The sequence below is a fragment of the Ictidomys tridecemlineatus genome, chromosome 3 (assembly GCF_052094955.1).
Source record: "Ictidomys tridecemlineatus isolate mIctTri1 chromosome 3, mIctTri1.hap1, whole genome shotgun sequence".
NCBI classification, from domain to species: Eukaryota; Metazoa; Chordata; class Mammalia; order Rodentia; family Sciuridae; genus Ictidomys; species Ictidomys tridecemlineatus.
Window position 1 is genome coordinate 105,079,837 of NC_135479.1, and position 15,732 is coordinate 105,095,568.

A 15,732-nucleotide genomic window follows, 5' to 3' on the forward strand; every position below is an offset into this window, starting at 1 on the left:
TTATATTTTTCAAGTCGAGAATTTTCATTTGGTTTTTATTTTTAAAAATGTCTCTCTCTTTACTGATATTCACTATTTACCGAGTCACTATCATACTTTAAACATAATTCCTTTTTCTTTGAATATATTTATAATAGCAACTATGGATGTTTTGCCTATTAAATATAATATCTAGTTTTAATTGACTACTTATTTTTTCTAACTATGAGTGACATTGTTTTGTTCCTAGGTATGTCATACTTTTTGTTGAAAATCAGATAATTTGATAACATATTGCATGTTTGGACTCTACCTCCTACATCCTATACACATTAGGGGTTGTTATTGCTGTTTTCTGATTGATAAATTTCTTGCTGAGGACTGTTCTCTGGAGTCTGTCTTTTCTACCATATATAGCTGCAAAAATCTAGGCTCAGGTGTTTGGGGAGGGATTTTTCTCCCTTGTTTTTTTTTAGGCTGTATTTCTAGATAATCTTCCTATTATCATAGGTTGATTGATTAATAAATCATTGGTCAGAGGCTGGACTCAAACACACTGGACCAATAAATCTTCTGCTTTATTTATTTATTTTTTACTTGGGTACCAGGGATTGAACTGAGGGACACTCAACCACTGAATCTCATGCCAAGCCCTATTTTGTATTTTATTTAGAAACAGGGTCTCTGAGTTGCTTATTGCCTCACTGTTGCTGAGGCTGGGTTTGAACTCACCATCCTCCAGTCTCAGCCTCCTGAGCCACTGGGTTTACAGGCATGTGCCACTGTGCCCAGCTAAGCTTTCTGCTTTTTTACTGTTGGATGTGTCTATCAGTTGGAGAATAATTTCAAATTTGAGGCATTTTAAAAATATTCCAAGGGTCACCATTTCCATTGGACCCTCTTGTGTATCTTCTGAGTATGCTTAGTCAGGGATATATGAGAAGCTAGAGTGTTCTCTGTTCCCTCCTGAGTATACATGCTTCCTTGTGTATAAGTGAAAACTTTCAGATTGTCAGATTATATTGAAGTTTATTGAGACCTACTATGACTATCTCATTCTACGGATCTAAGTTTTCTGGTAAGTCCACTGGGCTATTGTTGGCTCCATTTGTTTGCCATATACACCCAGAGGCTAAAGCTATTATGAGTTTCACTTCAAATAAAATCAAGTACATCTCCTCCAGGAGTGAAGCAATTGATTCTTACACCTTGCACTACCATGGCAGAACTACCTCCCAGATTGAGCTGGAAGGAGGGATAGGTACAGTCCCAGGTTAAAACACCACAAACTTCTCTTACCTGAGATTCCCTGCTTTTGTTTTCTTCTTATTTCTTTATTAACACATTATGTCAATTTGCTGTATGCCTTTGCTCAAATTTCCAAGTTCTGAAATGATTATTTTTGATAGTTTTGACAAGCTTTGTCATGTTTTGGGGGGGGCAGATTTGTTTAACTTCTTATTCATTCCAAAGTCTTTCTTCCCATATCTTTCTCTTCCCTGCATCCTATTCCCCATATCCTATAAAATATGGTCATTTAATATTGTTCATCAAATTCTGTATCAGGAAAAAATTATTTTTATATTTACATTTATATTTTGTCAGTCTATGTATTCATTAAATTATATAGAGTCTACTACTATATTAATATATACAAAAATATATAAAATATAAAAATTTAAAGAATTACTAAATAAAAGTTTTAATATTTTCTTCCTGAACTCATCAGTTATCTTTTGTACCTCTGGACATTATAAATTACAATTATCTGTTTTCCTTCTCTGGAATGTGAGGAAAATACTCAGAACAAAGCACAGAAATAGAAATATGAACAATATGAAAGAAAGAATAAGAGGTTAGAAGATTAATAAGTAGACATGTAAGAAAAATTTCAAAAGGAGTCAAGAGAATTGGGGTTAGATAATGTTGAAAGAGATAATTGCTACAATATTTTCTAAACTAATGAATATCCAGAGTCAAAAAGCAGAACAAAATTCAAATAGAGTAAAAATAAATCCAAATTCATTCAAACTACAGTTTAACTACAGAACTTCAAAGACAATGATGATCATTGTTTGGGGGGAGGTGGATACTGGGGATTGAACTTGGAGGCACTCAACCACTGAGCTATACCCCAAACTCTATTTTGTATTTTATTTATAGAGACAGGGTCTCAATGCGTGGCTTAGAGCCTTGCTTTTGCTGAGGCTGGCTTTGAACTTGTGATCCTCCTGCTGCAGCCTCCGAAAATGCTGGGATTACAGGCATTCAACACCATTCCCAGCAAGACAATCTCTTTTTAATAATGTACATTTTATTTATAGGAGTACACAACATTTTTATTTTAATTATATTTTAATTATTTATTTTATGTGGTGCATAGGATCAAACCCAGTGCCTAACACATGCTAATCACACCCTCTACTACTGTGCTACAACTCCAGTCGAATAAAAATGATCTTAAAATGAACAATTAGATAATAATAGAGAACAATAATGAAGTTGATAATATAATAATACCTTCAAAAAGGTATTATTATATGCCTTTGGGATGTAACTGTCAGGATAGAATTTTGTTCTGCTTATTCAATATTCAAAAGTAGAGAGAAGGTTAAGATATATTCACTTAAGACTGAAAATTTATATTCTTAAGTAGGTTACTGAATAATTGAGATTGAGAAAATATACTGAAATTAGAAGATAATAGGGTGTTAGAAATGTTGGTCTTCATGTAATTTTTGTAGTTAGGAAAAGCTTACTAGTTTAAATATTTGTATATCAAAGATAAAGATAGCAAATTAAGGTAACTGTTTGGTGCTCTTGAGAATAACTGCAGAGTATAGTCTAGAGTCCATAGTGGGTACAGGAAGGTAAGGATAGTGATTTTCCCTTAAAAGTGAGGGATATCAGATAATTTTTGTATGCCAGTGGAAATTATCTGATGGAGAGTGAGGTTGGGAAGATTCAAGAGAGTGTGAATACATGAGAGAAGCAAAACCCTGTTAAAGGGGATGTGTGCTAGGGACTAGGGCATTACCAAATGAGGACCAGGGACTGACAACTATGAAGCGAACAATCTCATAACTGTATGTGGTCATGCTTTGAGGCACTTAATAACGTTAGGGATAGCATTCCCCTAACAGGTCAGAAACAAACAAACAAACAAAAAAAACCAGGTATGGATTCATGTTTTTTGATAGATTACTTGTGAGAAATCAATGGATTTTTTGTGGACTTGAATTCTGAGTATTGTGAAGAGTTTTGAGTTTCAGGTGATATATGCCACTGAAAGAGAAGTAAAAGTGGTAATAATCATCCAGAGTCTATAGCAAACCAGGGAACTCACTGTTTTCTGAGAAACATTCATGCAGGTGCAGTTACAGTATGTGGAGATGGATTTTTCCAGTAAAGTTGAGAGTTTCTGATGCAGTTGTGCAGAAGTCAGCTAAGGGGAGTCAGGAACAAAAATGTTAAGGGTGTTTGAAAGGGAGTTATATGTGTCAATTTTTTCTGAGTTTTATAAGGGATGGAATGACAAGCAGACAAATATGATACAATAAGAAGAGTGTGAGCACCTGTGGATTGGATGAATAGAGTGGACAAAGAGCAAAAGGTGGGTGTATAGGCCTAGTCTTCTTGTTCTCACTTAGACCACTCAGCCAATCCCAGACATTGGGCCTCCTCCCATTCAAAGAGCTCAGGTAATAGAATCCAAGAACATGGTAGAGTTGAAATTTTATGTGGAGTAAATTGTGACCCTTACACAACTAGAAGAGTTGAATGCATGTGTATCAGCAAATAAAGCCAAGGTCCATGCTTCTTCCTGAAGTTTTTCTTTAGGTTGCGCTCTCCTTTTTCCTGCTGTTCTTTGATCTCTGCTGTAAATGGTTGGTGTGCAGGCTTTTGCAAAGGCTGTGCTTTCAAGGTAAACTGGACTAACTTTTAGGGTATTGGAAGTCTAGACTTAAGAATGGAACTTGAGATGGATTGACAGATTTTAGTGAGTGACCATGAGAATAAGGGGCTGAGATAGTATGGAGGGAAAGGTCAGTGACAGTGGGAGGATTAAGGTACCTGGGTAAATGTTAGAGTGAGTTTAGTAGTCAGTGGAAAGTGGAGATCAAGGGATATAGGCAAATGGGGTCGAGGGGAGCAGTTGGAGCCTTGGAAGGAACAGTACTGAGTAGAAACACAAGTATGGCCTGATCTCCTAGGCTTTAAGGCAGCTGGGACTTGGACAGAGACAGGGTAGATTGGTTGACTCGTGCCTGCTCATGGCTTGGTGAGAGCTTCATCTGGGTAGATTAGATGCTCTGAATGCCTCCTTACTGCCTTTGTGAGCATTTGATTCTATATTCTGGCATCTTGGAATGTCACCAAAAAGGTATTTGTCCAGGGGCACCCCAGCTTTGTTCATGTAGCAGGAACAATGATTTATGAAGCTAGAGTAGTGAGATTCAGCACTAGATGTCAAGCAAGAAAGTAATTTGCCCACATGTGTCCAAATTAGTGAAGACTGTGCTATATGCTCCTCCAAAAAACCAAACAAACAAAAAAAATCATGCACAACCAATGTCTTGGCATGCAGCCCTAAGGATGCTGTAGCTGGGTTTCTCTGCATGGCTGTGTAAATGTGTTCTGTGACTCACAGCAAACTGAGTGAGTAAAGGATATGCTTCAGCCCAGGCACAACCCCACTGCCCCAGTGGTCTCAGCTCCTGTAAAATGCCCCTGATGCTTTTCCAAGTGCTGGCTTCCAAAGCCCAGAAGTCCTTTTGTTTGCTTCTCTTGTTACCATATCCAGGAGGATAAGTCATAGAATTCTCTTGTCTGAGATAATTTATTCTGAAGCAAAATAGTGTCGCTAACAGTGGATAAGTAAAAGATGGAAATTATTATGTTAGTTCAACAAATAGAATTTAACCTGTTGACTCAGTTGCCTGTCCTGTGACTTACACAGAATCCCACTGTGTATAATGAAGGCCTTAGCAAGATTATTATGAGAAGTTCATGTTTTTTTCTCATTTTCAGGAGGCATCAAAAGGGCTGCCTAGATCTGTGAATTTCATTAATGTAAATTTAGCCAAAAATTTTAAAATATCAATATGTAAAAATTTGTGATTCCCTGTTTTTCAAAAAATTTATATGCAAAAATGAGGAATTCAAATTTACAAATATTGTTTTTACATATTATTATCACATACTTTAGAAAGATGATCTGATTTTCTTACAGTTCATGTAATTCTGAAATAATAAGCTGAGACATTTGCTTGCAAAACAGCAATTACTGCAATTATTTTCATGGAGAGATCTAGGAATATAAGGACCATTAGTGATGTGGTACTTAATATCTTCCCAACTTCTTTTTTTAATGTTCTCCTTTTCTCTGTGCTTTAGGCATTAACACAATACATCCTTACTTTTTTTATTCTTTTATTTGTGCTACATGTGTCACATGTCTTAACATTACAAAGCAACTATCTCTACACTAGCCTTTTCTTCAAAAACTTTAGGTAAAGTTTAATAAAAACCCTTTAGGTACCCTGTTCTCTCTATTCTACTATAATTGTGGTCTGATGTGTTTCTTGTTGCCAGATTGAGGGGAGACCCTTCTTTCTGTTTGTTATTTCATCTCTCAGTGGAATCAAATGTGGATGACCTTCCTCTCTTTGAAAAAAGAAATTATCTTCCCTAACTTCACGTTGTCTTGATTTCCCATTAGACCAGTCCTTCTCATTGTTTTTTGTTGTTGTTGTTGTGTTGTTAGATCCTCTACCTTTTTAGAAAATTGGGCTGAGTTCTAATTCTTACTTGTATGGTAGCATCATTTTGTGCCTCTTATTTATTCATGCATTTTGGAGATAGAGAACACTATGTTCAAATCTCAGTCTTTCCACATAGTAGTTGTGCAACATTGGGCAAGTCATTCATCTCCTACGTTTCACATTTTATTATGTGCAAGACAGGAAAAACAGGAAGACCTACACGATAGAACTATTGTACTAAGCAAAAAACACAATCAAATGCTTAGAATAGTATCTGGCATCTAAAAAGGACTCTTCATTTAGATATACTTATTGTCAATTTTTTCCCCAAATAATACCATATTGACACAATTTAATACTGTTCCTATTCTGGTAATGACCAAATTTGTCTTCTGTCTAAACATTGCACATAAATCACAAATATTTTAACCACCAATTTGATATTGATGTTTTTATGTCTTAAAACGCATATTAAAGTTTATATATACAATAGGGAATCTGATATCTTTTCTTCAAATTAATTTAACTCCCTGTTTTGATATTGCTATTAATTTGGTTATTCCTGGGAATACACCTTGGAATAATTCATTTTTCTTCTTTACTTTCTCTTGCATTCAGTCTATCAGCAATCCATACCTGTTCTATTTTCAGTAAATAGATTGATTAAACCCAAACATCTCTCTTTATCTTCATTGCTATCAGTGTAGTGAAATTGATCTTCACTTCTTACCTGCTGTTGTGTGCTACCAACTTTTTCTGCTTTCACTTCTGCCTTTTGCAATTCTCTCTATATATCAGCTCTAATAATCCTTCTAAAACATAGATGATATCATTTAACTTCAATCTGAACAGAGTAAACATTCAATAAGTATATGGTGAATGAATGAACGTTATTGTCAAGAAATTTAGTAGTTTCAACAAAGCTGATATCCCTTTAAGTTTAAGAGCTTACTCTGAGTCAAAAGGATAGAATAATATTGGATGGAATAAATAACAGTTACTTTAAGCAAGATGGCTAAAGAAGTCTTCTCAGAATATTTGTATTTTATTTTAAAATAACAGATAAAATTATATGTATTTATAATGTACATGTTGTTTTGAAATATATCTACCCATGGAAAAATAAAATCTAGTAATTAACATAAGCATTACCTCAAAAAAAGGGGAGGGGGCTGCCTCACAGACTGTGTTAGACCAGGTCATGGGCACTGGATGGCAGTAGGTGAATGGTTAAATTTGAGGCCTGAATCACTGCCAAGTGCAGCTGGAGTGATGGAGGTCTCTAGTATCTTCTCTTGGTGACTGCAGATAGCTGAAGCCATGATGCTACTGATGGTGTGTGGCTGGCAAAGAACTCTTTCTGTGCAGACTGAATAGCCCTAGAAGTGTGGGCTCTTAGAAAGATTTGGTTCCATTTGAGTTGGTAATGTAATGTTTAATTTTGTTGCAAGAGTTTAATATTCTGGAAGCTGGGGTGGGAGACATGCATCCCTTGTAAATGATGTGGATGCAAATTATTTGCTTACCTGCCTGCAGGAGCTCTCAGTCTTCAAGGCATACTATGAATAAAAACAGAAGGCTTATCACTCAGGTTCTGTGGATGACTAGATGTGGAAAGAAAGTAAGCATTTGAGCCTTACAAAACCAAGAATTATATGGCTCACTGAATGACATATTTTATTCACCTGTGGCTCAAGGCTGTTGGATAAAAATGTTAAGTTCAGTGTGACCCAGAAATATACAATTCTAGAAACTGGAGTAATGAAAAGCAGGAGTATATAGGTGCTGTGAATTTGCAATAATATTCAGAAACTCAGGGCTGGGAATGTGGCTCAAGCTGTAGCGCGCTCACGTGGCATGAGTGCAGCCCAGGTTCGATCCTCAGCACTATATACAAAGATGTTGTGTCCACCGAAAACTAAAAGAAATAAATATTTTTAAAAAATATATTTAGAAACTCAAAGATTTGTTTCTTCATTGCCTTAAAGCAATTAGGAAATTGTTTTCTGAAAGTAAATTACTATTACTCTCAGCAAAACTTATATTATTTTCTGATAGTGTGCCTTAAAAAAGGGGAAAAAATTTTATGAAATCCACAAGTAATTTCCTCCATTTAGTGACAGGAGAAACCACAGAAATATATGTTTTCTAGTTATCCTGCTATCTCCAGTTTGGAACCACAAATAATCCTATTACTAAAGGATGCACATCAAGTATATATGATCAAAATTATTTAAATATATCATAGTAATATTGTAAAGAAAAATCTATAGTAATGGCCATGCTGCTGAACCATTGTTGTTAGAAAGCATCATAAGGAATTGATAACAAAAGTAAAGATAAGCTAAGAGAAACCCTGTGGCATGTCCCTCCCCAACTTGTGCCCATTGAACTCACTCCTAGCACAGCACAGTCTAGGAGATCAGAGGAAATAACATAATCACTTCCCCATCAGTGGGGTGATCTGTGAAACAGATAAGGACTACAGAGCAATGATTCTGGTTTGGCACCTGAATACCATCTTTTACCAGGCACTACGCTGCCTCTGGACTAGAAATTCTCTGTGTAATAATGTATAAATCACATTAAGTCTATCATAAATTTCTGAAATAGATCACGTTTGAAGAATTCACCTCTTGTAAGAGGAAGGAAAGGCCAAGTAAGTACATGAGAAAAAGAGATCACACATGAAAAACGAATATCAAAAAAATCAGAAGTTTTGTTAGAGTTTATACTTAAGATTGAAGGACCCTCATTGTTAACATTCCCCTTATTATCTGGATCAAAGGATAATTAAAATCCTGGTGGACTGTATGATACATGCATCATCATCCATGTTCCCACAAACTAGTAAGAACTTCTTGGGTACTAAACATGAACTGAAGATCCGGAAAAAAAGTAGAGAGAATTACAGAAGGAGGAAACCCCTCTGCAAACCTCATTGCAAGATTGGGTTTTTAGAACCCTCTGCTTGGGCAGATTCCACTGCAAAGCAGGGAAGGGAGACCACATCTGTTCTCTTATCTGCAGTGTGAGAACCATCCCGACTCTGTTTTAGGGGTGAAATGACTAATAAATCCTATTATTTACTCACCACTTAGCTATGCATGTGCAGACTCACATGCTTTGATTTGTCATTCCCACACAGCTCAACTTCATCACTATTACTGATGCTCCCCATCCTCCCCTTCTATTCACTAAGGTAGAAATGGACAAAGGGAATTAGGGAAGTGAGATTGGTTTAGATTCAAGCAAAGAGTTTGGGACCAAGGTTCATGCAGGCAGCACCCTCTATCATATGGCACTATTTGTGCTAAAAATCTATGAAGAACACTAAAGAGAATGGCTGGCACCTCAAGGAAGGCAAAACCAGTCACTCAATACATATTATTCCTGTGTGCACTTCTGCTGTGAAACTCCTTAATTCCAGCAACATGATGAGCAAAACCCTGGACAATATTTGGACAAATGAATGGCAGTTATTTCTCAGAAATAGAGGTGAGAATTATCAGTTGCTTTTGTATATTGGCAGAGCAGTAAATACAGCTTAGCATTCACACTTATAAACATGATGTTTATATTATGCTATTTAAAATTTGTCATGAGAAAAGCCACTAGAAGAGAAAATGTTATTTTAAATTAAAAAAATAAAAAGCCACAGAGGTGCTTCTTCACAGATGCCAAACTCTCATCACTGGGAAACCCAAGGAGTCTTATAGGGCAGTCTGTCCCCCTGATTGATGTAGTTATGTAAAATTCAAGACCTATTTTTCTTCCCCACAATTTTGGCTTTTCTGTGTCATCTTGTTCTTTGTGTTTTAGTGACCAGAGAAGGAGATAGGTTCACAATTATTTGTTCATGCTAAAGAAAAAACAAAAACTAAAAAAGCAATGGAGTTTGTGAAAATATCAAAAATTTTAGTACAGTGATCAGGGTAGGATAGGATTCCACTTACCTAAATGTTTCTTTAAACAAAATCAGATTCAGACATTTCCATTGTGACAGAAATTAGAAAGGGCATATATGTATGCATATAGTCACATATGCATACACCTATGAAATTAATACATAAAAAACTAACGAACACAAATATTCTTCCTCCAAACTTGGAAATTTATTCCTGGGTATTTTTAATCCAGGAATGGGAAACTACCAGCATGTTCATTTGATTTTCCTAAATGTTCAGTGTGTTTCCAAACCCTTTTATCATGATCCTCTCATTTTTCATTTCCTCACTGAGAGAGTGCAGGGTCAGGTAATTTTTAATTTTTTGAGTTAAACTGGATCCAAATATTTCATGAGAAACATAAGTAGTTTATAGAATTGTGATATCACCCTCCATAAAATGATGTTTTGAACACAGAATCTTATTTCCTTCTAAAATTTAAAATCTTATAATTACTCAAGTTATAGAATTCACCTCAATATTAGTTCTATTTTATTTATGAATATCACAGAAGCAAATTTATAAGTGAAAAATGCTAAATTAGAGCTGGGGTTATGGCTCAGTGGTAGAGCACTTGCCTAGCATGTGTGAGGTCCTGGGTTTGATCCTCAGCACCACATGAAAATAAATAAAATAAATGTTTATAAAATATTAAGTTAAAACTCATGTCATCCTTTATAATATGTATACAAATAAGTAATGTTTAAAATCTCTTGAAGACATTTTATATGTAAGTTGTATCACTGGAAGTCATTAAACTTAGAACAAATAAGAAGCTAAAATTAATCAACATTCCCTATTTAAAAAATGACTAATTTCAGGAGGATATAAATTTAAAAAGCAAACATTATTAGAAGAAAATATCCTCAATGTACCAAAGAGAAAACAGTCCTCTGGGCTGAGTAGAACTATTGGAACTGATGTGTCTCTTCTGCAGCTACAAGAAACTTTACTATTATGCTAAAATTCCCTTTTTCCACAGCCTTTCCATGACTCAACTGCACACTACTTCTGAATGCAGAGGCACTTACCCAGATGGATGAGGCCAGGGAAGATGTGGTGCAGGTAAAAGCCTAAAGAGTTGCACATTTTAAGAAACAAATGTCTCTGCAGGCCTGTAATTTTAATGTCTATAGAAAGATGACAAAAATCCCCCTGGAAAACACATAATTGTGGCTTTCCCAGTGGAACATGTCAGCTGTCTCTTAATTTTTCTTTTTTCTTTAGTGGAAAGAAGCAATTCTGGGAGAGCTGGTCTCCAAACTTTTCTCTAGACAAATTTGGAAAGTGTCTCAATTGGGATCATATCCCAAACCTAGTTGCTATTATTCTGATCATAAGATCAAATTAGTCTAGTTCCATTAAACAATTTACAATGCCTCAACTTTAGGATGAGGGATTCCTGGTACCTCCCATGGTTCCACTGTGGCTCTGAGGGTCCTCTTCCTATTTATTGTGATGAGCTCCTCTTCCCTAGCTTGTCCCACATGAAGCACCTGGTTTTGGGGGAGCGTTGTTTCTGTATGCCACCATTTCCAAACTGGCAGTTTTGTGATTCAGGCTCTAAGTAAAATATTTAAATTAATCTGAATTTTTTTAAAAAAAAGTAGAAGCAGAGCTGAAGGCCATAGGCTGAGGAGATCACAGGAAGATTGAACATGGAGCTGAGTCAGAGTCCATGCTGGGAGGCCACCCTAAGGAACCTGTGATTAGCCGTCATACTCACTAATGGAAGTAATGGAGGTAGAGAGAAGGTCTGCCCTTTCTTTGAGAGAAACATGTAATATTAGCTCAGTCTCCTGCATACTATATATAAAGTTATATGAAGCATTAAATATGAAATGGAGAGTTGTGATGTAAAGTCAAAAGATAGCACAATCATTTCAAGCAGGTCACTGATATTCCAGGTGTTGGAATCAGAAGATACTGCTTTATCACAACCATTGTCCATATGTAAAACGTTAATAAAAATATCATAAAAGTGGAAAATTAGTAATTTCTAGAAAGATTTGGAAACTTGAACTAAATGAAAATATATAAAATTAAAAAACTGTAACCTCTACAGATAATATTTAACATGGTTGATTCTAGGGTAGTTTGAAAGCTGCAGAAAAAATTTACATGAAATGCCAAAGCATGAGACCTCCAAAGCCATGTGTAAGAGAAATATTAAAGAGGGGAAGAGCATAAATAGTTGAATAAGCATATGTGTGATAAGGCAGGGCTCATTTGAGGAAGAGGAAGTCCAGGGCTTCACGTGCTGTGGGAAAGTTTATCCTCTAAGGCCAGACCCTATCCTGGCCCAGCCACACCACTACCTTTGCTGAAGTGGGTTGTGCCCTATTTCCTTGCATGGCATTGCCCATTGATCACCAAGGCACCACCTGGAATTCTCTATTATATGCACACTTATTCCCTGGGTATATTCTGGGGTGAGTTGTTGCAGAGGGGTTGCCTTGTGTCCCTTCAGCTTTGTGGAGTCTTCTTTTCTTTGGAGCCACAAAGAGCTCTTTGGAGAGCTGCAGAAATGCAGACACTCACCGTGTTATTTTTCTGTGGTTTTTCAGTGGACTTGATGCACAAAATTGAGCAGGTGAGCCCAATCTCTTTGTCTAAGCTTCTCTGATTTTTAATAGAAAAATTATTCCATCCCTAATTGCGAGCATTAGAGACAAACACCCTGATACCTGGACTTTAGCTCTAATCAGTGAAACAAAAATATCTGGGGAGTACTCTCAAGAATTGGATTTATTACACCTTCAGGTAGGTTCCTAGATGTAGTGACTAGTATAAAATAAATGTTAATGGACCAAGGTCTTGGGTACATAGCCTCTATAAGTATATATATATATATATATATATATATATATATATATATATACTTATAGAGGCTTGAATAAATTTTTGTTTTTGGTACTGGGGATTAAACTCAGGAGCACTTAACCACTGAGTCACATCCCCAGCCCTATTTTGTATTTTTATTTACAGACGGGGCCTCACTGAGTTGCTTAGCACCTCACTTTTGCTGAGGTTGGCTTTGAACTCACAATCCTTCTGCCACAGCCTCCTAAGCTGCTGGGATTGCAGGCATGTGCCACTGCACCCAGCTTGAATACATTTGTAACTTCTCACAACTTCTATTTATTTATCTGTAAGATGAGGCTGATGCCACTTGCTTACCAAGAATATGATGAGAATTAAATGAAGTCATAGATAGTAGGCACTTGGTGCATAGTGAGTGTTCCATAAAGCCAGGGGAGGACAGGCCTTTGTATTTTTGCTTTGTGGGCACCCCGCCTTAGCTCTGTTGGCAAAGCCCTGAACAACTTAGCAAAACACTGTTTAAAAAAATACAAAAAAAAAAAAAAAGGACTGGCGATGGGTATGTGACTCAATGATGAAGCATGCTGAGTTTTAGTCACTGGTACCAAAAAGGTCACTTATATTAGGACATTATAATTATTTTCGTAGTATGTTTATTGTTACATATACACGTATGGGCATAACATCACTGATCAGTCTCATTTCCCAGTGCCTGAATCATCTCTCTTATCCTCTCTTCCACCAGTCTAAACTCAACTATTCTCTCTCCAACTTTTTTGAGATCCACTTATATTTTCATTCCATTTTTTCTTTTACCTTTCACATATGAGAGAAAACACTTGACAATTGACTTTCTGAGTCTGGTTTATTTTATTTCTCCAGGTTCTGATGTTCTCCAGGTTCATTCAGTTCCCACAAATGATATAATTCCATTCTTGTTTATGGCTGAGTAGAATGAGTAAACTTGTGAAAATATGTGTAGGTGCTATTTTCTGGGGTTGTCACCTGCCAGCACACAGGATCTTCAGTGTCCAAGCTCAGCTTACTTTGTGTGAGCCAGAAAATGAATGTGCAGGAAGCAAAAGGTTTCATGTGAACAATTTGAGGTCCTCTCATCTGTGGCTTTGACTGCTTGTACATGCACCAACCAGCATGGTCACTTCAAGAGTGTCCTTCATTGTCTGCATTTATGACTAATCTGTCTTGGTTAGTCAATACAGTTTTGCTCTCTGTTTTCAGTACAGTTGAAATTTCAGTACAGTTGATGGTAGAATCTCCTGATTCTCCAGATGTCAGATATAGGATTTGGCTCCTTCCCACAATTCTTTCCCTTTTGTCTATTCATGAAACTGCCTTTATCAGCTTTACATTAGTCTGCTCTTCATGTGGCACCATTTTATTCATCCTGGCCCTGAGCTCTTGTTGAGGTCAGGAAATCTAATGTCAGAGCAGACCTGGGCCCATTGGCCAGGAAAAATTCATTAATTTTTTTTTACTCTTCAGGAATTTATATTTCTCATGTTGTGGAGTGGGATTGACAGCTAGTAATGGTGACACTTAATGACATCAGGAGTCATTGATCACCATGTACTGGAATATTGTGTTTGGGACTTTTATCCTTGCCCCCTTCACTGGCAATAAGAACTCTATGAGCAGAAGCCATGTTTACACCCATCTTGCAGGACAGGGATGCTGAGCTGCATAAAGTCAACTTGCTTAAGGTCATACAGCTAGTAAATGGCAGCTTCATTGTAGCTGTGGAAACAGAGGGAAAACATGCACAATTGAGCATGGTAAAGTGATGGCAAGTAATATTCAGGTCATAGAGCAGGAAAAGGAGGTGCCGGTGCAATGGAAGACCTGGCTATAACCATGGTATAGGCAATGCCCCTGAGGAGGTGAAAACAGAGGCCAGAGTTCAGGGTAGAAGCAGGCTGCACTCCTATCTTAAAGAGGTGGCTCAGACAGTAACACCACAGGAGACCTGGGCCTGCCTGACCATTCACTTGCAGAAATGGGGCCAAGTGGGTGGTTTCCAAATTTGACATGTAGAAATGCAGAATATGAGGTTAGAGCTTGGTGGAAAGCCCCAAGCTCCTTGCTGTTATATGTGCATGTTCTTAGGCGCACACATGGAGGAATGCCCAGAGAGTTGATAACCTGTGTAAAATTCAGAGAAGTGTTCATATTGAAGGAACAATTGAAAAGACAGAATTATGATTTGAAATATATTTTAGTCTGTTTGGACTGCTATAAGGAAGTACTAGAAACTATATACCTTACAAGCAAAACAATTTTATGTGTGGACCTCTGAAAGCTCACATGTCCAAGATCAAGTTTCCAACATGTTTATTGACTATGGAGAACCTGCTTTTTCATAGATCTAATTTGAAGGTTTGTTTCCCCTCGAGTACCTTGGTTGAACTCATCTCCATTAAGGTGATGGTATTAGGAGGTGAGTCTTATGGGAGATGATGAGGTCCTGAGGCTGGAGACTTCATCAGTGGAATTAATGCTTTTTTGAACAGGTGCCATAGGCTGTCTAGATTCTTCCACCACATGAGGACACAGCCAGAAGCTTCCATCTATTAGAAATGTACTCACCAAGCATTGAATTACCTTGTGCCTTGATCTTACACAATGTGGAAAATGAGTGTCTATGGCTTATAAGTCCCCTAGTTTATCATAATTTATTATAGCAGCTTGATGAGTGTAAGGAAGTGCACTATATGTGTCCTCACTAGATGAAATGAGAAGTTTCTTTGTGGCTCTTTTTAAATAAAGAACAATAATTTCAACCCATGGCTCTACCCTCATGACTTAATAACCTTCAAGACCCCACCTTTGTCTGCCTAGGCTCATGATAAGCTACCACAACATTCAAGTATTTACTCACACAGGTTCTAGGACTAGTCATTTCACCCCAAGTGTAAATAACCAAGCTTCTGAAATCTGGCCCTGGAAGTAACTGTCAAGTCCTCTCTGTGTTCTTGGCATTAAACTGTTGAAGAATTCTTCAGTGTATATTAATAGTAGTATCTGGGTATTCAGCAGGCTGCTCACTGTAGATAAGAAGTGGCCCCAGCCCTTGTAAACTCCAGTCTATTGAAGAAAGCATGAAACCCATGTGTTCCCTTGTTGTGTTGACAGTAAATATTGCCCATTAATCCTGGCATCCTATATTGCCAAGTACTGACCAGTAACTGTTACACCACAAA